The 25,358-nt window shown below is 45.2% G+C and overlaps 1 protein-coding gene across 2 annotated transcripts in view; it reads right to left on the bottom strand.

Annotated features, from left to right (window-relative positions):
* Nucleotides 1-24,970: 24,970 nt before the first annotated feature.
* Nucleotides 24,971-25,358, bottom strand: part of nuak1b (NUAK family, SNF1-like kinase, 1b) — a 40,488-nt gene continuing 40,100 nt past the window's right edge. For both annotated transcript variants that reach the window (XM_054776741.1, XM_054776743.1), the window contains exon 7: nucleotides 24,971-25,358. This exon is cut by the window's right edge and continues 4,672 nt beyond it. The gene's annotated coding sequence lies outside the window, so the exon portion shown is untranslated.

Genomic DNA, 25,358 nt, shown 5'->3' on the forward strand with positions numbered 1-25,358 from the left:
ATAATGCATAAAGTTAACAATAAGTAGTTACCCAAAACCATCATACAGTATTTCTCTATCAGAGAGGAGAAATATGATCTTAGAGGAAAATTAAACTTAAAACATTTATATGGGAGAACTACGCTGAAAACCCACAGCATTTCCGTATGTGGAATTAAATTATGGAACGGATTGAGTAAGGAACTCAAACAATGTACAGAGATAAGCTAATTCACAAAACAATACAACCAGTTGATGTTTACTAAATAGAGTAGACGCCCCTACAACGTAAATAATCCGTTCCGAGAACCTTTACGTTATAGGGTTTTTATGTTATATGAAGCGTAAAATACATGTAAATAGCCTAATCCGTTCCAAGATCTTCCCAAACTCACCCCTTTGGCCCTTCAAAATATTCAAAGTCCACCAAATATGGTGGGAAAATATAAGAAAACGTTAGCATAAACATAGTAGAGTAACATTCCAATATAAAATAAGGTAATAAATAAGATTATTGTAAATAAATAAAACTGAAAAACAAAAACAATCTTACCGTTCAGGAGATGTCTTCATCAGCAGCGCAAGTGCAGGCAGGAAGGAGGAGGAGGACTAGCCTGAGTCGAAACGCGACTCAAAGAGTCTAAGAGTCAGCTGGTCTCACAGACAAACGCACACGCACTAAATATATATATACGATATATATACGATAATGCTGTGTGCAACATTTTAATTTGTAACTTAACTTAATTGTTTCAGTTAGTTTAAGGGGGACTATGAAGAGGAAGGAGGTTGAAGGGAGAAGCCTGTCTCTCACACAAACTCACGTACGCGCTGTATAAGTCAGCCAATGATATGAGAGCGGAGGCGGTGCCCCGATAATCAGCCAATGAGAGCGTGATGCGTCAGAAGGCGTCACCAAGTGTTAGTCTGAACTTGCACTGACTTGAGGCATTAATAAAGTTGATTGAAAAAAAAAGACTTGCACTGACTTGACGCTTTATGTTATATGGAATTTGTTCTGTAATACGAAGCAAAAACTTAACATAAATTCTTTATGTTAAGTGGAATTTACGTAAAAGGAGGTTTATGTTATGCGAGGTGTTATACATATTGGTATGTTATACTACTGTACAAGGCAGAAGAGTCTTGAAGTTGCTTTATTATGCTTGTCTTTATCAAACACAAGGCCCGGGGGCCAGATGTGGCCCACCACATCATTTTATGCGGCCCGCGAAACCCTTGGAATAATGCATGCCAATAACGCACTTCACCTCTCACCTTCTAAACGTATTTGATCTGTCTTTTTGACAGAAAAATTGTACTGCATGCGGTTCTTGTAAACGTCAGTATTATCCAAACATGCAGCAAGATATTCCAAGCATTTTTCAAAATCAAATACTTGAATGTCTGCTTGTCACCATGATATTCTCACTTCACTTTTCATTTCGAAACATCAATTTGTTAGTAAAAATATAATAATCTAATGCATGGGCAACTGTGTAATAATATTATGAGGTTATATTCATATTTAGATTCATAAAAACTGACAGTTACAAGTGGCCCTCTAAGGGGCAGCCGTAACTGTGATGTGGCCCTCAATGAAAAAGAGTTTGACACCCCTGATCTATTGTATGTGTTATTATATTATTATACGGAATACAGGAAGTGAATAATATGGACTGTACTAGATGTGGAATAGATGGGGGGTAGGATTAAATAAGCTTTGCTTCTTCCTACTCCTTTTGGACATGTGCAACTGTGAAAGGATGATTCATGAGATGTATTCCATTGTAACCTTCATGCATGTTCAAATACAATTAAACTAAACACAAAACAACACAGTTGTGTCATTTTATATTACAAAATACATTTCCATAAATGTCGCAAAGCAGAACATGTTCACCCATCATATTAGCAAATATGCAGAAAGTAATACCATTGATTTTTAAAACGGTTTAAATTGTGTTCTCGCAGACTGCAAATTAAGAATTTGACATCAAATACAAATAGTTGCAAAATCATAAATAATGTTAAAATGACTTTATATATTTGGGATTCAGAGACCTTAAAATGACATCTGCTTGAAGACAAGATTTCTGCAAGAATTTTATTCCTTATTGAGCTGAACTTGTCAAATTGTTTTTGATTTGTGATTACCAATGACCTGTGATCAACTTTCATTAAAAAAAAAATCCCCAAGGTCCCCAATACCTGGCAAGTTTTAAAGACACCAGAAGAATCCTCCTCAGGCATAGCGGGAGGCCGGCCAGGGCGGCTGTCCTAGCTGCAGCAATGTTGTTCTTGTCCTAACGTACACTAAACGACAAGATGTGAACATGGGAAGTTAGACTGTGGAGGCACAAACCAGATTTTATAATTCATTTACTGGATGGGAGTAGTTACTGTATATGTACCTGATCGCCGTATACCATCAGAAATTCTTGCAATCGCTCACCAAAACTTCCAGTCGTCTTTGTTTTGTAGAGCTTTGGAAGCTGAGGTGTGTACTTGGAGAAAGGAAGATTGTGATTGGTGATCCGATGGACTTCACAGTAAAGCTGCTTGCAATACAAAAAATGCAGGCGATATAAATTCATCCATTTTTACAGAGCACTGGATACTTCTTCTGATAGAAAGTGGACAAAATGGAGATAGTTACTTTTATATTACATGTAGCTATAGCTAAAGCTATAGCTAACGTTCGTCGTTAGCAAACTATAGCTAGCTATAGCTAACGTTAGTTAATTAAATGATAAGTGACTAATATGTGTTAACAGTTCCACAATCTGATTGATAACCTTTTTAATTGTTTCCATTTCGATTCCATTACAATCAGTTGATGTTTTTGTTTTAAAATTTTTGACAATGTTGTCACGTTCGGGCTGAGCTGTCTGAAGCTTGAGCCCCGGTATGCAGAGACGAGGCAGCGGCTTGCAAAAATAAAGGTTCTTTAACGATGGAGAACAGGCTAAACAAAAGGAGACAGAGAAAAAGGCTCAGGTGAGTAAAAGTTTCAGGTGACTGCACAAACTTGGAAACAACGACAACTACGGTAATGGCAATGAACCAGCGCCGTACGTCTGCCGACGCTGGTCTTTTAAGCTCCACTAATTGAAATCTTCCGCAGCTGTGCGGCCACCAGGCTTGACGCGGCTGCCACTTCCTCCCCGGAGAAGGTGCGACCCGCCAAAATAAGAGCGCAGGACGGGACGCACTCGCTCCTGTCCTGCGAAACGTGACAAATGTCAGTGATTTCCTTTTTAGTTACATCAGTGAGAAACATGGAATTGAGCATCCTATCTATGGTTTCATTCCATTCCTCCATTGTACAGAGTTTTGGAATTTCTTCTTCCAGTTTCAGTCCAATATTTACTAAACAATTGTTGAACATTTCAACGACCTCATTCACATCATCCTTATTAGTGTTTCCAACCATAAAATAGTGAGGGCAGCCTGCTTTCTTAGTGCTGTTCCTTATAATACTATTTAAATTGGCCAGGTTTCTGTAATGTTATTTTGATTCTTATCTAGTAATTGACTGTAATATTCCCTCTCGCACACTCTCAAGATTCTTGTCAACTTACTTTTAGAAGTCTTATATTTTTGTCTGCTTCTTTACTTTGTTGAATGATACATTTTCTGTATAATGTCTTCTTCTCCTTACAGGCGTTTTTTACAGGCCGGTTGTTGGACAGTTCTTATCCTAGAGCTCCATATACCTGTAAGTGCAATCATATGCTTCATCCGCATCTTTTACACTGCAGACACTCTCCCATCTTTGTCTCTGACGCTATCCTCTGTGTAGTCTTTGAAAAGTCTTTCTGGCCACCACCTGTCTTGGGTGGCACAGTGGTCTGTTATTCTGCTTGGTCCAATGATTTTAGGATACAGACACAAACTGTACGTTGTGTCCATGAAGTCATCTATTTCCTTGTACTTAGCATGTGGATTCAGAAGATCAATATTGAAGTCTCCACATATAAACATTGTTTTTGACCTATGTCTTTAAAGGTAGTCTTAATCCAGTCCTCCAACGTTCCAATCATCGACTGTGGAGTTCTACATACACGATTTATTAACACGTTTTTGCTTTTTTCTTTACAGATTTCAATCGTTTTACATTCTAGGATGTTGTCAATAACAAATGACGCATTCTTCACCATTTTGTAGATCAGATGTTTGTCCACGTACGCAGCCACACCTGTCTTTGGATAAAATATGTCATGAAATTGTGACATTATGGGTGTCCAAAGATTCCCTGTTGCTGTGATATTTTTATTTTCCCCGCCCTCAATCTCCTCTCGGATAAAATTTGTCATTAAGTTGTGACATTAGAGATGTATTTTCTGCAAAAACAGCTATTGTGTTGTGATGTGTAGTATTAGTGTAGTCCAAAGTCTCCACTTTGCTGCTGTGTTCTATTTTCTCACACCCTCAGTCTCTCATCTGATCAAATTTGTCATTAAAGTGTGACATTACGGGCGTATCTTGACCAAAAACAGCTGGTGTTACCGTACAGCTTGTCCTTTCTGGACAACGGTGTTATTCTAGTCCAAAGATTAACCTTTGCTGCGGCGCTCTGTTTTTTTCACCGTCCTCAATCTCCTCTCGGATAAAACGCGTCATTAAATTGTGACATTAGAGCTGTATCTTCCCCGAAAACAGCTAACATTGCTGTCCTGTCTTGTGCTTCAGCTCTGGATTGCAGTATCATTACAGTCGATAGTCAGTGCTTTTCTCGCTGCCCTATAGCTCCTGGAGTGTAACAAGATCAAATAGAAATAACAGGGATCTTTGCTCTGTTTTCTCACTGCTATCAGATAAAACGTGTGTCCTGAGGCAGGTAGCTCCAGGGGTGTGTGGACATTTTTAACAGGGCTTGAATTTGAGCGTTGTTCATGAAGGAACAGAGGACAAAAGGCTATGAATGGAAAGAAAAGGGGCGAAAAACAGAAGTACCGTGGGGGGGTTAGGGGAAAGAAACTCTCATCACCCAAACAGTGACCCATAAAAAGCCAAAGCAGACACAAGTGGAAAGCAGAGAATGTAAACCAGCTGGGGATGCGTCCTCGCATCCAACTCTTTCTGCTGTATTTCTACTTAATGCAAAACTGGATCAGTACGGTGGAAGGGGGCGGAGGGACGTCTCTGAAACACAAATTGAAGGATAACATAAAACCAGCGGTGCTAAAAACCTTGTGGCAATGGGAATCGGGCCCACAGCAGCCAGGGCGTGCATATTTGAGCACTCCGTATCCTCTTCCTTTCACACTCCGGAACGCTAAAGGCTGTTTCGTTACCTGATTGGTTCATTTGATGGACGGCTGAGCCTCGGACGTCTGACGGGTTTCCGCGCAAGTCCCCCCGGCCCCCTCTCCCAGGCCTAGATTCTGTTCAGGAGCGAAAAAACCCACATCCCCTTTTTGGGAGCCAAGGCCAATTAGCTGCGTCCACGCTGCTGACTCCTCACTTTGCAGACCAGCTAGCGTACGTCCCCATGCTAATAAGAACAAGATGTTTGCTGATGGGATGTTTTATCTGTATGATAGAGTCAAGTGATTCCCGCTGACAGCTTGACATGATGTTCAAGCATTCCTACTATTTGCCTTCTGGAAACTTTTACAACATCCTACACGAGTCACCCGACCACTCCTTGTCTTAAGTTCATCTGCAAACCTTCAGGGCTGATCAAATGTTAAGCTTGTTGTTTCGACTAACCGAGTAGTCGGTTAGGTCCTAAACCTGCAGTGTCCAAAGTGAGGGCCAGGGGACATTGGCGAACCCAAGACTATTTTTTTTTTATTGGCCCGGGAAAGAAAACAAAAAAAAACTTTAAAAAAACAGTAATTTAACAAAAAGAAAGTCAAAATATTAAGAGAAACCATTGAAACCATTGCAATCAAACAAGAAAAAGTCATCATTTTATTAATAAATATTAAAGAAAGGTTTTTTTTCTAGTCATGATGTTATGAGAAAAAAACAATCAAATAAAATGGCAATTTTTGGAAAAATAGGTTGCGAAAAAAGTTAGAATGTCATGAGAATAAAGTCAAAATATTATGCGTACAAAGACATGATTCCGACAAAAAAATGTACAAGAAGAAAACTGAAATAGTTGGAAAGTAACAACAACAAAAAAAAAACAGCAGCAGAAATGAAAAAAGAGCTATCATTTTGCAAGAAGAAGGTCAAAAAATTAAGAGGAAAAATGTTGTATTCTATCAAAACTGTCACACTCTACGGTGACACAGGTTTGTTACCTCTTTTAAGTTTATCGGCTTTATGCTTATTTATTATATTGTCTTGTCTCCTCATGCCCTGTGTGCTTGTGTGCAGAAGCAGACACCTGAGCTGGGCGGAGCTACTGGGTTCCTGCACCTGTTCATCATTAAGCACCCTTTATCATCCTCTCAGCTGCTCCTAGCCAGTGCTGGATTATTGTCTCTGTTTGCTACTGCAACCGCATGTGTTTTTCGTGTTCTGGACTCACCTCCTTTCAGGAACCCTCCAGCTGCGGTCCTGCAGCCCCAGTAGCCCGTCCAGCTCCCACGGTAGAGGTAGCCGAAGGTTATTTGTGCCTCTTGAGTAACCACGGTGCCCTTTCTGCTTTTTGTGCGCCGTCGCCTTCAGTTGCTGTTTGTCTCACTTACTTGGACTAATTATTATTAAACCCTTCTCACTGCTGGAACTCTTCTGTGTCTGCATCCTGGGATTCACCCACATCGCCTTCCCAAGGCGTGACAGAATAATCCAGCCATTCAATGGATCCCGCAGAGCAGGAACATGTGCAGTTTGCCCTCCAAGCCCAGGGCCAGATGCTTTCTCGCTATGAGCAGACGCTGGTGGACCTAACTACCCTGGTCCGAGATATGCACGCCCGCATAACAGGCCCGGCGGCGCCGGAGGATTCCTCCCCGTTGGCCCCGCTCCCCGTGGCACTCCCCGCCGCCAGCCAACAGGTCCGGGAACCCAACCTGCCACACCCTACCAGGTATGAAGGGGACTTTGGGGGATGCCGGCTATTCCTACATCACTGCCTCCTCATCTTCAATCAACAACCTCAGACCTTCGCTTCAGACTCTGCCAAGGTGGCCTACATTATTGGCCTGTTATCAGGCCGTGCCGCAAAATGGGCAATGGTGGTTTGCGAGTGCAAACCGGAACTCCTCACCGACTTGCCCATGTTCATGGAGGAGATAAAGAATGTTTTTGACCATCCTATGAGGGAGCGAGAAGCGGGTCTACGGCTCCTGGCATTGCGCCAGGGCTCCGGCTCAGTGGCCGACTATTCAATAACATTCCGCATTCTGGCAGTGGAGAGCAGCTGGAACGATAAGGCCCTCCGCTGCGTGTTCTACGCCGGCCTCAACTCCCGCATGCAGGACGAGATGGCGTCCCGCGACGAGACCCGCACGCTCGAGGAGCTCATAGCTCTCTCCATCCGGCTGGACGGTCGCTTGCAAGAACGCGCCCGACAACGAGAGAGGCTTCCTCTCAGCGCAACTAGGCTGTCATCCCACGGCCAAGAGTTCCTCCCCCTGCCGCTTCCTGCCCCACTCGCTCGGGAGGTTCAGTCGGAGATCGCCGAGGAGGGGATTCCCATGCAGCTGGGAGCCCACCGACTGTCGGCCACGGAGAGGAAGCGCCGCTTGTCACTACGGCTGTGCCTTTACTGTGGAGCGGCGGACCACTCCATATCGCGCTGCCCCCACCGTCCTCGACCCAGGCGTGCGCCCACGTCGCCGAGCTCCATCCCGGCAGGACAGACTTCACCGCCTCGCTCCGCCTCTACTACTACCGTGGGCCGCCTGCAGGTCGAAGGTACGCTGTTCTGGGGAAAGGGGGGTTCTTTTCCTATTTGTGCCTTAGTGGACTCAGGAGCAGATGAGAACTTTATTGACAGTGGACTCGTTGAACAGTTTAAGATCCCGCTTGAGCCGGTGGACAGACGCAAAATTGTTCGCTCGCTTGATGGACGCCTCCTTGCGAACGTTACGCATAAAACACGCACCGTGTCGCTCCTCCTCTCGGGTAACCATCACGAGGCTATTTCCTTTTTTGTCATCTCCTCTCGTTCCGCTCCCGTCGTTCTTGGTCTTCCTTGGTTGCAACGTCACAGTCCTCTTATTGACTGGTCCACTCTTAAAATTAATAATTGGAGCACTTACTGCCACTCACACTGCTTGCGCTCGGCTTTACCTCCCGTCTCTCTCTCTCACTCTGCTGCGCTCGCGCCCCCCGATCTCTCCCAAGTCCCCAGGGAGTATCACACTCTTAGCGAGGTGTTCAGCGGCGAACGCGCTATGACACTCCCCCCCCACCGCCCGTACGACTGTGCCATTGATCTGCTACCTGGCGCGCCGCTTCCTTCGTCGCGGCTGTATAACATCTCGCTGCCTGAACAGAAATCTCTCGAGGAATACATCTCTTCCTCCCTCGCGGCAGGGCACATTCGACCCTCTAGTTCACCGCTGGCGGCAGGGTTCTTTTTCGTGAAAAAGAAGGATGGCACATTGCGCCCATGTATTGACTTCCGAGCGCTTAATAAGATCACCATCCGCAATAAATATCCTCTTCCCCTCCTTGATGCGGCATTCACACCACTTCATGACGCCGTTATCTTCACAAAATTTGACCTCCGTAATGCTTACCATCTTATCAGAGTTAGAAAAGGTGATGAATGGAAAACTGCCTTCAACACCCCCTTAGGCCACTTCGAGTACTGCGTCATGCCTTTTGGCCTCACCAACGCACCCGCAGTCTTTCAGTGCCTTATTAATGATGTCCTGCGCGACATGTTAGGTCGGTTCGTCTTTGTCTATCTTGATGATATACTTATTTTTTCCTCCTCTTTTGAGCTTCACCGTCAACACGTGCTGCTCGTCCTTCAGCGCCTCCTAGAGAATCGGTTATTTGTCAAGGCTCAAAAATGCACGTTTCACACACCTTCTGTTTCCTTTTTGGGCTTTATTGTGGAGAAGGGGCAGATAAGACCAGATCCTGCTAAGATCCAAGCAGTGGTCGAGTGGCCCACTCCTACATCCAAGAAGCTTCTGCAGAGGTTCCTAGGGTTCGCCAACTTTTACCGGCGCTTTATTCGAGATTTTAGTAAAGTGGCTGAACCTCTGAACAAGCTTACATCCTCTAAGGTGCCATTTTCATGGACTCCTGGCGCCGACTTGGCCTTTAGGAAGCTTAAGAAATTTTTCACCTCCGCTCCTGTCCTGACCCACCCTAACCCCTCTCTCCCTTTTATTGTCGAGGTGGACGCGTCTGACACGGGAGTCGGGGCTGTACTCTCCCAGCGCTCCAGCGCCGATCAGCGGCTGCACCCCTGCGCCTTTTTCTCCAGGCGTCTTTTGCCCGCTGAGCGCAACTATGATGTTGGCAACAGGGAGCTGCTGGCAGTGGTCCTGGCCCTTCAGGAGTGGAGGCACTGGTTGGAAGGAGCATCCCATCCCTTTGTCATTTACACGGACCACAGGAACCTGGCCTACATCCGCTCCGCCCAACGCCTCAATCCGCGCCAGTCACGGTGGGCTCTTTTCCTGACAAGGTTCGACTTCACCCTCACCTACCGCCCCGGGTCGCGCAATGGAAAGCCGGACGCACTTTCTCGGATGTTTGCGCCACCTGTTGAGGATCTCGGCCCCGACTCCATTATTCCTCAGACCCGGATTCTCGGTGCAGTCCAGTGGGAGGTGGAGAGGCAAGTCATTGAGGCAACAGGGGACACACACCCACCTACTGGTTGCCCAGCCGGCCGGCTGTTCGTCCCCCGCGCCCTGCGCCCAGAGGTACTGTTATGGGGTCACAGCTCTAAGTTTGCTTGCCATCCCGGAGCCAGGCGGACGGCGTTCCTCCTTTCACAGCGTTTTTGGTGGCCCACGCTCAATGCGGATACCAAGCGCTTTGTGGCGGCCTGTTCCATCTGCGCCCGAAGCAAGTCCTCCCACCAGGCCCCAGCTGGGTTCCTGCGACCCCTCCCCATTCCCCCCCGCCCATGGTCACACATCTCAGTGGACTTTGTCACCGGACTCCCCGCATCAAGGGGCTTTACAGTCATCCTGACCATCGTGGACAGGTTTTCTAAATTCACCCATTTTGTCCCCCTCCGTAAGCTTCCCTCCGCCATGCAGACAGCCAAGCTTCTGGTTTAACATGTGGTCCGCCCGCACGGCATCCCCAGCGATATTGTGTCCGATCGGGGGCCACAATTTTCCTCTTCCACCTGGAAGGCCTTCTGTAAGGTCCTGGGGGCCACCGCCAGTCTGTCCTCAGGTTATCACCCCCAGTCCAACGGCCAGATGGAACGGGTCAACCAAGACCTGGAGGCTACCCTTCAGTGTGTGGCTCATCAAACCCCCACTTCTTGGTCCGTCTTTCTTCCATGGGTGGAGTACTCTCATAACACGCTGGTGTGTTCCTCCACGGGCATGTCGCCATTTCAAGCAGTCTATGGTTTTCAGCCTCCTATATTTTCATCCCAGATGCCAGAAGGTGCCGCACCATCACTAACCTCCCACATCCGTCGTATCCACCGGGTCTGGCGCAACACCCGAGCCGCCCTCGCCAGCACTGCCAAACGCAACCAGAGATTGGCCGATCGCCACAGGAAGGCGGCACCCGACTATAAACCGGGACAGAAAGTGTGGCTGTCTTCCCGGGACCTCCCCTGGCAGTGGAGTCCAGTAAACTGGCACCCAGATTTGTCGGCCCATATGAAGTGGTGAAGATGGTGAACCCGGTGTCGGCCCAGTTGAAGATCCCAGCCTCTATCAAGTCCCACCCGGTATACCACGTGTCGCGCCCCAAGCCGGTCACCTCCTGTGAGTTCAGCCCCCCGCCAGTGCCCCCTCCGCCACCTCTGTTGATCGAGGGCCACCCTGCTTTTACTGCCAGAGCCATCCTGGACGCCAGGAGACGGGGCAGGGGTGTCCAGTACCTAGTGGACTGGGAGGGATATGGCCCCGAGGACCGGTCATGGGTTGCGCGATCCCTTATCCTCGACCCGTCGCTCCTCACGGAGTTTTACAGTAAGTTCCCGGAAAAACCGGGTGGTCCGCCGGGTGGCGTCCATTGAATGGGGGGGGGGAATACTGTCACACTCTACGGTGACACAGGTTTGTTACCTCTTTTAAGTTTATCGGCTTTATGCTTATTTATTATATTGTCTTGTCTCCTCATGCCCTGTGTGCTTGTGTGCAGAAGCAGACACCTGAGCTGGGCGGAGCTACTGGGTTCCTGCACCTGTTCATCATTAAGCACCCTTTATCATCCTCTCAGCTGCTCCTAGCCAGTGCTGGATTATTGTCTCTGTTTGCTACTGCAACCGCATGTGTTTTTCGTGTTCTGGACTCACCTCCTTTCAGGAACCCTCCAGCTGCCGTCCTGCAACCCCAGTAGCCCGTCCAGCTCCCACGGTAGAGGTAGCCGAAGGTTATTCGTGCCTCTTGAGTAACCACGGTGCCCTTTCTGCTTTTTGTGCGCCGTCGCCTTCAGTTGCTGTTTGTCTCACTTACTTGGACTAATTATTATTAAACCCTTCTCACTGCTGGAACTCTTCTGTGTCTGCATCCTGGGATTCACCCACATCGCCTTCCCAAGGCGTGACAAAAACGTTGCAATTTTAAGAGACTAAACTTGTAATATTATGAGGAAAAATAATGTCATTTTAGTCGCACAGAGTTGAAATATTAAAAAAAATAATAATAATTTAAAATTTTTTTAGAAAAATTAGGTTAGGGGAAAAGTTATAATATTATGGGAATAAAGTCAAAATGTTATGGCAAATATTATGCTGTTTTTGGACACCCTCACCCTAGACGGACCAAATCAATATGAAGCAAACACAGATTGTTGTTTGGTCTGCAACATATCAGAAAAGAGGCAAAAATGTTGATCACTTTTTTTTTTTAAGTCATATCTGATGTGTGTAAATATTTTTTTTGACTATGCTCTATACCAGGGGTCACCAACGTGGTGCCCGCGGGCACTAGGTAGCCCCCCACGACCACATGAGGTGCCCGCAAGCCTGCTTTTCATTCAGGTTTTCAGTTAATAATGAAAGAACAGTAGAAAGAAATGCATTCTGAAATAGAAAATGTGAGTTGTGGACACCAGCATTTTGTTCATGTTCTGGTAAAACAAGCATATTCGCTTTTATTTGGGTTTCAAATAAGCTCTGAAAATAAATGTTCCAAAAATGAGTAGCTCTTGGCCATTTTCCTTTTGTAAAAGTAGCTCTCACAAGGAAAAACATTGGTGACCCCTGTTCTACACCCTTTCCCAGTGATGACAAGATAAGGAGGAACAACTGCACCTTGTATAGCTTATTTTTGCGCCTACATAATTTGCTATGTTACAATGCTGGACCCCTGCAGAGAAACCCCTTTTAACGATGTTCTACAGTATGTGCCACTAGATACTGTTAAAGGGATCGTTCGGAATTTTTTCCATGATGTTGTATGCCATCCCCATCAGCATCAATAGCGGCTTTCCCCCCACTTCTTCCAGTGAGCCGAGTTCTGGTCGGTTTTCGGTGTTGAGGAAAGTAGTTCCGGCTATAGGGGTCTCTTAAATTAAGCCTTTCGCTTCTCAGAACAATATGCGTTCAAAAAAAGTAATACATTTGCATCACAAAACCATTGCTCACAAAAAATTCAGACCTCTTAATCGCCTGGCGTTATTTTCTTTCCGTTCTCGGGGTGCTCCGATTGATCGACCACCGATCAGTATTGGCTGATTTCCGTAAAAAATCACAAGATCAGCAAATGCCGATAAATGCTTTTCAACGCTGATCACCGGTGGCGAGCACTGTTGCAACATTTCGTGCAGTGTAATGTCTTCACCTAACTAACATCTTCGGCTTTCCCCTCCCACAAAACAATAACAAACATGTGGAACTTAACTACCAACACATGCCGCAAAGTAACACGTTAAAAAGCTTTAATACGGCATTTGAACAACAAACAATTGCGGCGTATGGTGATTTTTTGAGACTCTCGGTGTGATTATCAGTCATACGGCAGCCATGTAGCTAACAATAGCGCGTATGTGTGTGACAGTCAGAAGGCTAAGCTAACAACCCAAAAAATTATTGAGTTAATCGGACGTGAGCGGCCTTTCTCAGCAGCGGAAGATACCGAGTTGCCGAGGGCTACGTAGCTTTCTCACGTAGCACATCCAAAGTCTCCTAAAGAAGGCGTGTCATCCCTTGGAAGTTTCACCATGCAGTGATAAATGTTCTCTTCAAAAAGTAACTTGAATATGTTATGTTTGGTGATGCAAATGTATTACTCTTTTGAACGCATGTTGTTTTGAGAAGCAAAATGCTTAATTTAAGAGACCCCACTATCCTCAACACCAAACCACCAGAACCCGGGGGAAAGTCGCCGCTGTTGCACGACCCTGCTGATGGGGATGTCATACAACTTCATGTCAACAAATCATGAAGAAAAAACCTCCTTTCTCGTGGACGTGATAAAGCCTCTGACCCACCCCTAGCGAGATACGCCCACCGCTTCATGGAGGACAGCTTTGTAAAAAAAACAGCAGGCTTTGCTACATATCCTGAAAAAGCATTGTTCTGTGTGATATCATTTGGCAAGTGCAGGGTTACAGTGTATATGTATAAAGTGGATAAGGTGGGTGTGGACAAACAGTTCATTAGCATTAAAGCTGCACACACACACACAAAAGGGCATTCTCCCAGTAGGGCCTTTTTAGGCACTTTTAAACTACCTAAATTCCTACATGAAGGTCAGCACACTTCCACTAGTGTGGTACCGCTGACACATTGGTCAGAAATACAATAATATCCAAATAAACAGACTCTTCCTGTGCAATCGTGTGGAGACGATGCTTGCGCCCGCTCCAGCGAGGCTTTGAGTAGCACGCTGCGCCGTGATTCTTGACAAGGCTCAGGGACCGAGCGGATCTCTGCAATCATGAGCAACAGGTGGGCTTGGACGGCGTTGCCTGAACTGCAAACAATTTTGCTTTGAATAGCCCCTGCAGCCTGATCCAAGACAGGAAAAACTTCCCATTAGTGATGCTTATTTTCTTTTTCATGGACCACACACACGTATACAGAGACACTGCAAAATATGTAAGCATTGCATCGACTTTCAGTCATTTCCTGGCGACTTAACCTTAACCATAAGCACCTGCAGGCATCACTGTGCTCCAACAACGTCACCCTTTCTAAAAGGAGCTGTTTTGTAAACAGCAGAAACGCCACTGGAACATTTAAACACACTTTTTGCCGTGCTCGACCCCATCCATCCATCTTCTACTGCTGAGGTCTTCTTCTACTGAGGTCGTGTCGCTTTCGGCCGCTTGTACCCACGATATTGTCCTTTCGGTCACTACCCAAAGCTCATGACCACAGGTGAGGGTAGGAACCGGTAAATTGAGAGCTTTGTCTTTCGGCTCAGCTCCTTCTTCACCACAACGTACCGATACCGTAACAGAGTCCGCACCAATCCACCTGTGGATCTCACGTTCCATCCTTCCCTCATTCGTGAACAAGAGCCCGAGGTAGAGTGTATACCTCCACCAAGGTCGAATTCCTTTATCGTCCTGTGAATATTCTCATTCATCCAGGTCCTAGTATTCTGTGACTGTTCAGACCATCAGTCATTTTGCCTCTAACAAATAAAGAAGGCACAACCACCTTGGTTTCAGGTGGGTCCATGACCATCATTACATTTGAATGGGCTGTTAACGACGGCTTACAGTACCACCCAAATTACCATCGTTGGCAGGCAGAGGCCCCACTCCATTGTATCCTAACGGTTGTTATTTGAGCCAAACCATGGCTGTCTGCACCCGCCTCCTCCTTCAGAGGATACATACTTCAGAGTGGACCTTGCACCAAGCTCTCAGACTAGAGCTGTCCTATCTAGTCTGACTGGTGTGTGTGTCCCACCTAGTCTTTGAGAATGAACTGATGAGAGGTGAAACGTCTTCTAAGACAACCTGAACATTCCAGTTGAGGTCGATTCAATGCCCTGAGAATAACTGTCTCTCGTAGGCCTGGGGTGCACACCCGTCAACATTTGCATTATAAAAGTAAGGGAAATTACTCGGGACGTCACGAGACACCCAACTGACAAGACGAGACGAATGCAAGAAACTGGGTCCATGACAACAAGACGAGACAAGATTTTAATAAAAAAAAACACTTCTTTTATTTAACAAAGTCACAAAACAATGCAGGTGTGTTTTGGAATGTTTATTTTCCCACAAATTGACGCTAAACGATATTATTGTCTACATATTTTGAGACCAAATAAACCACTAATGTTATGATGTTAAATGATAATAATATACATTAATAATAACATATCTAATAGTACATCTAATAATGCAATGTTTCCTCTAATATGTCATTTTTCACTATGTGAAGTTGTGGAATTTTGTTTGTGACATGTATTTTCTCATAGGCAATTCATACTGTCTGTAAAACATTTGCAGCATTTGTTGAAATGCTGGCTTTTCGACCATTAAAGAGCAGCATTTCTTTGGCGATGTATCAAACTACACTCTGTGAACACACACCGCTTTGCGCTGTTCTGTTTGTATTCACTTTGCCGATCAGTTGTCTCATTGAGTGTTGACGGTCGGTGTGTACTCTTTGTCCCAGATGGAAAAACTGGGTTGGGTGGATATGTTCAGGTTCAGGCCATCCCATAGCCAAAATTCTTGCCCTCTTTCTTCTTATTCTCTCACGTGGAATCATTTGGTTAAGAAAGTATTGACCTTAAGGAAAGCACATCAGAATCTTGACTTCCATAACTTTAATAAGTCACATTTTTTTGGTGATGTGAACGACCACATAAAAAAATTTGATTTGACCAAAAAATCCAAATTGGGCATCATAACCTGCAGTGGTAACGCAACCGAGTTTTCAAGCAAGTTTCATTTTTACAGACCAAAATTCAGTTTTTATTTCACTTATGGGAGTGCGTTTGTAACACGAGGACCACCTGTAACTCCTTAGCATGTCTGTTGGATTGGTTTACAAAAAGAAAAAGATCAAAATGGCCCCAACCTCGCATCCTTTGGAGATCCTAAGGAACCTTGTGTTCCTACAGGAGAGTCCCTATAAAACGGGGGTTTTAAACGCGCATGTTTGTGGCCCCTACTTGACATCAAAGGTAAGTTCAGTCCCCCAAGAGAGGCACTTTAGCTTAAAAATAAATAAACAAAGAAAGTTCAGAAAAAAAATAAATGTATATTTTTATTCAAATAAATGAACAGTTAAAGAAAAGGAATAGGCTATTTAATAGGGCAAGCAATAACCAACACTGACCTCGCAATGAGCTTGTCACATGGTGAAATGAACAGAGGGCCAAGACAGAACCCGAACTAACTAAAAGAAAGGCAGCAAAACATGTAACAGGTAAGTAAGCACACAAAGTGCAAGTACTACTACTATGGGGAACAATACACAACAATGATGTTAACTCTATGCACGGGCAAGTTGAGTTTGACACCCCTCCTAGAAGACGCAGATGCAAAGATGAGCCCGGACAAAAGCACGGAGAACAGAGAAACATCTTTGTTCTTTCCCCAGACTTCAAGCTGTAACCGGAGCACTGGACCGCTGGAGCGGTTTGAGACTGGGCCAGACATTCCTGGAGAGAGCGCCTCTCCCAGACACCCGACAGCAGCAGCAGCAGCTAAATTCCAGAATAGCAGCGCCGCTAAAAATAGTCAAGGAGAGAGGGATGGAGCGCTCTGGGCGTGGAGTGGAAGGAGGTAGGGAAGGAGGGAAGGCTGCATGGAGGATGGATGATAAAGGTTTGGAAGGCCAGCAGGAAAAGGAGGGTGTTTGATTCCCATCCCGTGTTGCGGTCACAATGTTATCACAGCAGCGCAGAGGAAAAGGCGTCCAGCAGGGATATGAGCTGTTCAACCTGTGGGAGTGACAAAGAATGAAGACGGAGGCCTGGCCAAAGTATGCACCGCTGTGAAACAATGTGTCAGCTCGGACAGGCAACCTCCTTCTTCTTCTCCGAGCTTGTTTTTCCTGCAAGTCAACGGGCAGCTCCGCTTACAACATCCACCCTGAAGCAGCGCGGTGGAACATCCTGCAAGCCAAGGCGGACAACACCTTGCCAAGTCATCAGCTGCTCTTTTTCGCTCCATTAGCACAACTTTTCTGCAGACCAAGACATTTTAAACACTGCATGTAGATTCAATTTAAAAAGATTTCCTAGATTCATGCATTGTTCATTGCATTTTGAGGGAAAGCTCTTCCACTGCACAGTTCCAACTCAACGTTGTGTATAACAGTACAATTGTACAGTCACCCTATCATCTAAACCTAATCCAAACCTCCAGCCTATCCCTTACTCCAAGTCCGACTCATCCCTATGCCTTACCCCAACCCCAAACCCTTGCCTATCCCCAACCCTATCCCTATACCATACCCCATCCCCATCCCCATCCCTTACCCCAACTTCTAACCCGTCCCCATCTCAACCCCAAACCCAAACCCTAACCAGGAACCCATCCTAACCTCAACCTCAAAAATCAAGCTGCACTGACCAACGCATCGGTCGGACAAAGCATGCAAATAAACAACAACAATTGATATTTTAGCCTAGTTGCAAAAAATAAGTTTTATTCCATTCCTAAAAAACACAAAGTACAGAGTTGAACTCCCCAAAAGTCATCTAAATTGGAGTTTACCCAAAAGTGTTGCCCCAAAAGTCAAACAATACCTAAGGAACTATAGGATTAACTCAAATAAAATGTTTTTTGTGCTTTTTCTTTGGATTTTTGTGATGCTTCCAAAGCATACCAATAAACATTTGCATTGAAAAATAAGGGATTTTCCCCTTATAAAAACAGGAAATGCCCCCACCCGAAAGGTTGACAAAGAAGCGCAAAATATATTACGAGGGTTGACAGGTTAGCGCCAAAGAAGTGTACCGGTGGTGGCAAAAAGGAAAAGTGTGATGAGAACCACAGAACCAGAACCGGAACATACGGGAACCTCGTTAGAATATGAGCACAACAGCAAATATAAAAATGTCTAATGACTATATGTCTAAATGATGTTTTATTATTTATATTATTCAAGTTTTTAAAAAGGTTGTAAGATAGTTGGTGAGAGTTTGACCCTGGAACAGACCAATTCACTTTACATTATTTCCTATTGAGAAATTTAGTTTTCACTTTTTTATTTGACTTGCGGACCATATCTTCTGTTTAAAAGCAGTTTTCCGTTGCGAGGTCCGCAGTAATGCCGCTTTTCCACTACAAAGTACCCGCTTAGCTCAGTTTGGGGTGGTCTGGTTTCCTCTTCAAAATAGCATGTCATTGAACGCATCACGCAAACGCTAACAAAAAGTGCAGGAGAAGGAGGGCCTCCCGTCTTTACTTCTTGGTAAGTAGATGCGCTTTATCCAAGAGGAGACTGAGGGCAGTAAGAAAAGGGAGCGCTGCAGCAAAATGGAGACTGTGGCGTACTTCATGTTAGCATGTGTGTTTATTTATTTTTTACATTTTTAGTACTTGTATTGAGACTGTGGCTATGTTAAAGGACCAGAGAGGCTATTTGGAAATAACAGGGCTTTTTTTTTTTTGGGGGGGGGGGGGGGGGGGGGGGGGGGGGTCCTCTCATCCTCCTTCACCCTTTCACAGATGGCTTTAGGAGGAGTGCGGGGGTGGGGGGTTATGGAGTAGTTCAGAGGGTCTTTGCAGATGGACTTTATTTAAAAAGGTCAAAAAGTGAAGCAGACATTTTTGTGAAGACATGAAGGCAAAAAAAAAGAAAAAGTAAGTGCTCCTTTGAAACTCAGATCATATCAGTGTCAGGAGTGCAGCTGCTCCAGTTGCCAAAGAGTTTGTTCTTTTCTTTTCCCTAACAGGAGTGTTTACACTGACTTGAGCACATGACTGACAAGCTCTTACTGTAAGGTTTACACAACACAACATACTTTCCTTATGGATGATTCATGACTTACATCACACTGGATCAAAGCACAGGAAGAGAAAAAGACGTGAATGCGCATAATGACGCGCAAATTGCTTTGAAAATCACACTAAAACAATGACAAAAATGCATATCATTCTAAGTAAGGGGCTGCAGCTACTTTTTGAAAGCGACAATATGGCATCATTTCACTTTTTGCATTCAAAAAACATGTTGACGAAAACATGGGTGCTAACGCTACCGCCCGGTTGCGTGCGGTAAATGCACACTTTGAAAATTTTAGGAAATATACGCCTCAAATTTTATTACTTTATTTTTTCCAAGAGGAGACTGAGGGCGGCGAGAAAATGGAGCACTGCAGTAAAGTGCTCTCATTCTAATGCTAATGTTGTGGTGGTTGTTGGTTACGTGTGTAGACGGTACAGCAAGGCACACGCAGTCATGTGCCACCTGACGACAGCGTTTAACTTACCGGAAATACAAGCACTGCTGCTGTGTTTTGTACCGTTTTAAAAGCAACGCTTCTCCTCGGCTGTTGTTATTTGTAGCGCCGTTGTTATTTTCTTCAAGGGCCCTTTGATTTCCACGTGAACGGAATCACAGAATTGACCGATAAAAACGGAATTGACTGTTAATTCACGTTATGTCAATGAAATGCTGTCTTCGTGAGGAGAAGGAACGTCGGGGAAGTATTTCCCCGGCGGACCGCTCTATCGTGGCGGAATCTCATCGCAAACAGGAGCCCACTACCTCCCGAACCGAACGTGTCAAAACCGTGACCTGAAGTTGGCGAAAAAACTTCAGAGCTCACCTTTTTACGGAGCGTGTTGTGTTTGTCCGCTTGTTAATGCAAGTGAGCGTTGTACGATGCCCGCGACGGACTTTCAACGGTGGTGAGTTTTGGTGAAAAGTCTCCTGTCCCTCTGAGACCTCCAGTGAAGAATGTCAGCAAGACCACTGGAGGTTTGTTTAAAGAAAAAGAACAAAGGGGAGTCTAATAGTAATAATCATAATACAGCAGGACCTCGGTTTTCGTTATTAATTTGTTCCAAAGCTCCGAAGAAAAAAGAAACGTACGAAAACTGAAGCAATTATTCCCATAGGAAATCATGTAAATAATGTTGCAGACACAAAAAATACATTTTATGCAGCTGAATTCTAGTTTTACATACAGAAAACAATGTGAAATGATAATAAATGAGGAATGAAATGGATAACAGATATTTAACATCACTTTTACAGGGATGCTCTAATGGGAAGCATGTGATTGGCATATTGGCATACAGTATGCCACACAAAAGCCTGTGGCTGGTACGTAGCATGCGGCTTCTTGTCTTGGGTAGCGTCCTCCTCCCACGTTGCTTTACACTGCAAAAACACACACTTCTCGCAGGGTTCGCACGTTAAAAAACTCTAATTTAATATAGCGTTTGAAGAACAAACGCTTGATCGTCAGTCAGACGGCAGCTAGCGCAGCCAAAACACTGGACGACTCTCGGCCACCCGTATGTAAGCTAATAACCTGAAAAATAACTGAATTCATGGGAGGAGTTGAGCAGCCGTTCTCAGCGGTGGAAGGACACCGGGTTCGTCGACTGCTCCCTCACTTGGAGCCCACCTATGTGCTCCCTGGAAGTCCTGCTAGAGCTCCATCAATGTGCTCTCACAGCGAAAAGTCACCTTAAAGAAGTCGTCTCGTCCGCTGTAAGGTTCACCAGCGGTATATGTTCTCTTGAAAAAGTAAGTCCTTGTCTAAATAAAGATGGTTTTTGTTTTTTGTGTTTCATATCGCATAGCCAATAGCAGGGGGCGCAACCAGGAATTCCCTTATCTAGACCTACCCCCTTAGACGCCACCCCTGCCCAATAGCACTCATCATAAATACACTAAAAAATGTAGAATTGATCCATGTGATCGGCATTGGTATCAGGAGATTTCACTCATGGACCATCGGAATCAGCACCATAAAACCTTTCCCATAAAACCGCAGCATCCCTACACTTTTACCTTTATTGTTGGGGTTCTGGAGAGGAGGATCCGCCGTGCACTTGAATCTCGGATTCAGGAGGATCAGTGTGGTTTTTGTCTTGGTCATAGAACTGTGGACCAACTCTACACTCTCGGGAGGGTCCTTAAGGGTGCATGGGAGTTTTCCCAACCAGTCTACATGAGTTTTGTGGACATGTAGACTGGCATTCAACCGTGTTCCTCGAGGAATTCTGTGGGGAGTACCCGGGGAGTATGGGGTACCATATCACCTAAATCAGACTGAAACCAAACTCCCTGTATGACCGGGAGTTTGGTTCTCATTGCTGGAAATAAGTCAGACCTGTTTTCAGCGTGGGTTGGACTCTGCCAGGGGTGCCCTTTGTCACCGATTCTGATCCTTACTTTTATGGACAGAATTTCTAGGCGCAGCCAGGGCGTTGAGGGGTTCCGGTTGGTGGCTGCAGGATTGGAACTCTGCTTTTTGCAGATGATAAAACTGCAGCGGGGAGGGAAGATTGTACTGTTGATTTGGATGAATATGCTTCTGCTGTTACTGGCTACATTAGCACATGTATAGAGACTGTTACCACCACCAAGTATTACAGAAAATACCCCAATCAAAAACCCTGGATGAACTGTGATGTAAGGGCTAAGCTACGTGCTCGTTCGACTGCATTTGTCATGGGCACCGCTGATGACTACAAAAAGGCCAGATATGACCTGAGGAGGTCCATACGGGAGGCCAAAAGACAGTACAGACAGAAGCTGGAGGGCTACTATTCCACCTCAGACCCTCGGCGCATGTGGGCGGGGCTCCAGCACATCACAGACTATCGACAGCAGAGTAGCGTAGCCACGTCCAGCCAAACCACACTTCCTGATGAGCTGAACGAGTTCTATGCCCGCTTTGACACCCAAACTCCTGATGAGCAGAGAGGGTGGCTGGACTTGGGGAGCACACAGGACTCACCTCTCATGGTGACATCAGCTGATGTGCGCAGGGTTCTGAACAAAACAAACCCACGAAAAGCAGCAGGGCCAGACAACATCTCAGGACGTGCACTTCAGGTTTGCTCATCAGAGCTAGCTGATGTGCTTGCTGACATATTTAACCTGTCGCTTGCACAAGCATCTGTACCGACCTGCTTTAAGTCCACCACCATAGTGCCCGTACCCAAGAAGAGCAACGTGACCTGCTTGAATGACTATCGCCCTATAGCACTCACTCCTATTGTTATGAAGTGCTTTGAAAGAATAGTCATGACCCACATCAAAAAGAGCATCCCGGTGGCAACTGTGGACCCTCTACAGTTTGCATACCGCCAGAACCGGTCCACTGATGATGCAGTCAACACTGCCATCCACACAGCCCTTTCTCACCTACAAGGCCAGGACACATATGTCAGAATGCTATTTATAGATTATAGCTCTGCTTTTAATACAGTCAGCCCCCACAAACTCACAAATAAGCTCCTCACACTTGGCCTGTCACCCTCCCTCTGTAACTGGGTGTTTAACTTTCTCACAGGCAGGCCCCAGTCAGTCAGAGTCCACAATCGCACATCCAGCTCAAGAATTGTGAGCACTGGGACCCCACAGGGGTGTGTGCTGAGTCCGCTCCTCTACACGCTCTTCACCTACGATTGCGTGGCCTCCCAGAACAACACCAGCATCATTAAATTTGCGGATGACACTACAGTCATCGGCCTGATCACTGGTGGTGTTGAAACATCATACAGAAGAGAGGTGGCGGACCTCATAGCTTGGTGTCGTGATAACAATCTCCTTCTCAATACAGATAAGACTAAAGAGATGATCATTGACCCAAGAACAAGGGAAAAGGAGCCGCATAGACCCCTGTTTATTGATGAGACTGAGGTGGAGAGGGTGAAAACCTTCAAGATCCTTGGCACACACATCAGCGAGGACCTCACCTGGTCTCACAACACCCAACAAATTATGAAGAAGTCCCAAAGGAGACTGTACTTCCTGAGAAGACTGAGGAAATTTGGCATGTCCACCACAATCCTGAGTTGCTTCTACAGATGCACTATGGAAAGTGTCCTTACCGCCTCCATCACTGTTTGGTACGGTAACTGTACAACACGTGATAGGAAGGCACTCCAGCGGGTGATCAAGACCTCACAGAACATTGTTGGGGCAGCCCTCCCCTCACTGCAAGACATTTATAAATCTAAAGTCCTACGAAGAACAAACAACCTCATCAAGGACAGCACACATCCACAACACTCATTATTCACACTCCTACCGTCAGGCAGACGCTACAGGAGTTTGAAGTCCAGGACCACAAGGCTGGCAAACAGCTTTTACCCACAGGCCATCAGGCTCCTCAACGAAGCACCCGCACACGTCGCACGCAACACACGCACACACTCATAGCACTTTATTTATTTATTTATTTATTTATTTGTATTATTTACTTGTATTAATGTCTCTTCTGTTGTTGTTGCTTAATTTATTGGTATATATGTTTATGTTTCTTATGTTCTTATTCTTTCATTTGTTTTCTTTCTTTTCTTGGGAGAATGAACAGAATAAGATTTTCATTGCATGGTATAACTGCTGTTTTACTATGCACATGACAATAAAACTCTCTTGATCTCTTGATCTTGATCTCTTGATCTTGATGTGGTCCTGCTGGCTTCATCGAGCCGTGAACTTCAACTCTCACTGGATCGGTTTACAGCCGAGTGTGAAGCGGCCGGGATGAGAATCAGCATCTCCAAATCCGAGTCCATGGTTCTCGCCCAGAAAAGGGTGGCATGCCATCTCTGAGTTGGGGATGAGATCCTGCCCCAAGTGGAGGAGTTTAGGTATCTCTTGTTCATGAGTGAGGGAATGATGGAACGCGAGATCGACCGCCAAATTGGTGCGGCGTCTGCAGTGATGCGGACTCTACATCGGTCCATTGCGTTGAAGAGGGAGCTGAGCCGAACGGCAAAGCTCTCAATTTACCGGTCCTCACCTACCCTCACCTATGGTCATTAATTTTGGGTAGCGACTAAAAGGACAAGATCACGTGTACGAACTGATTGCGGACTAAGTGAGTTTTCTCCGTAGGGTGGCTGTGCTCTCCCTTAGAGGTGAGGTGAGAAGCACTGTCATCCGGGAGAAACTTGGAGAAACTCTCCATGCTCCTCCGCATTGAGAGGAGCTAGATGAGGTGGCTCGGCCATCTGGTCAGGATGCCTCCCGGACGCCTCCCGCGGGGAGGAGTTCAGGGCACGTCTGACCGAGATGTTGTCTCTCAACTGGCCCGGGAACGCCTCGGGATCTGCCGGGAGGAGCAGGACGAAGTAGACGGGGAGAGGGCAGTCTGGGCTTCCCTGCCTTGGATAAGCGGAAACTTCAGTAAATTTAAAATGTAATCAAACAGTACATTTCTGTCATAATATTCAATTAAAATAATAATGTATATTTTATTGGATAGCAGCGTTAAATACAAAAGGCCATTACTGAGTGCATGTTGGTTGGTTGGTTGTCTTGGTGCACAACTAATATAATATCTAGATTTTTTCTTTTAAATCACGAATTAAGTTCATTTAAGATTTTCTTCCTGAGAGATGCTCAGTAGATTAGCTGCAGACCGATTGGTATTATTATTTAATATAAAAAAAAAACAAAAGTCAAAACGTAGATGTATTATTTGAGTAGACGTACTAATTTCCCTACTTTTAGTCGTGTAAATAAAGTCCCAGAGGACTGTGGCCATGCAAATACCCATTCAGTAATGTCATTGTGTGTGTACACTGCGAAAGGTGTTCCCTTCCGTGACGTCATTGCTGGATGAGTGACACTACCAGACCACAAATGCATAGAAAACACAAATTTTAAGGTGGAGCAGCACTGTTAACACAAATGCATCTACAGAAGCTGAGACTGTGTGGAAACTTTGATTCATTTAAAAAAAATAAAATAAAAAAGCCGCCATTTAAACTTTTAGTGACTGCTTCTTTTTTCAAAAAAGAGGAAATTTAAGAGTGAAAGTGGACATGAAGAAAGAACGCACACAGTATGACAGTGTATTGTTCCAGATCCATTTATTTGTTTCTTATTGCAGCACGAGACATGATTGTGCTGATTGGCGGATGAATTAAGACGTTTTACAGCTGTTGAATCGGTGCCTTGACAATGAGATGATGCTGACTTGAAACCAAATCTTTCCCACACAGGCAACAAAGTAAATGGCTTGATCACCAATAAATACAAGTATAAAAAAACACATTATCCAAAAAAAACGTACATAAAATATACCAAAGGCACACCACTTTTAATCCACCTTGGCAGTCCAGGATTCACAAAAAAAAAAAAATGGCAGCAAGAGTAATGAGAAAAAAAAAAGAATATTTAAATAATATAATAATTATATTATTGTCATAATAATATCCAGTCAAGCGTTCCTATGATTCCACTTCTT

Source organism: Dunckerocampus dactyliophorus, chromosome 5, assembly GCF_027744805.1.
Source record: "Dunckerocampus dactyliophorus isolate RoL2022-P2 chromosome 5, RoL_Ddac_1.1, whole genome shotgun sequence".
Lineage (NCBI taxonomy): Eukaryota > Metazoa > Chordata > Actinopteri > Syngnathiformes > Syngnathidae > Dunckerocampus > Dunckerocampus dactyliophorus.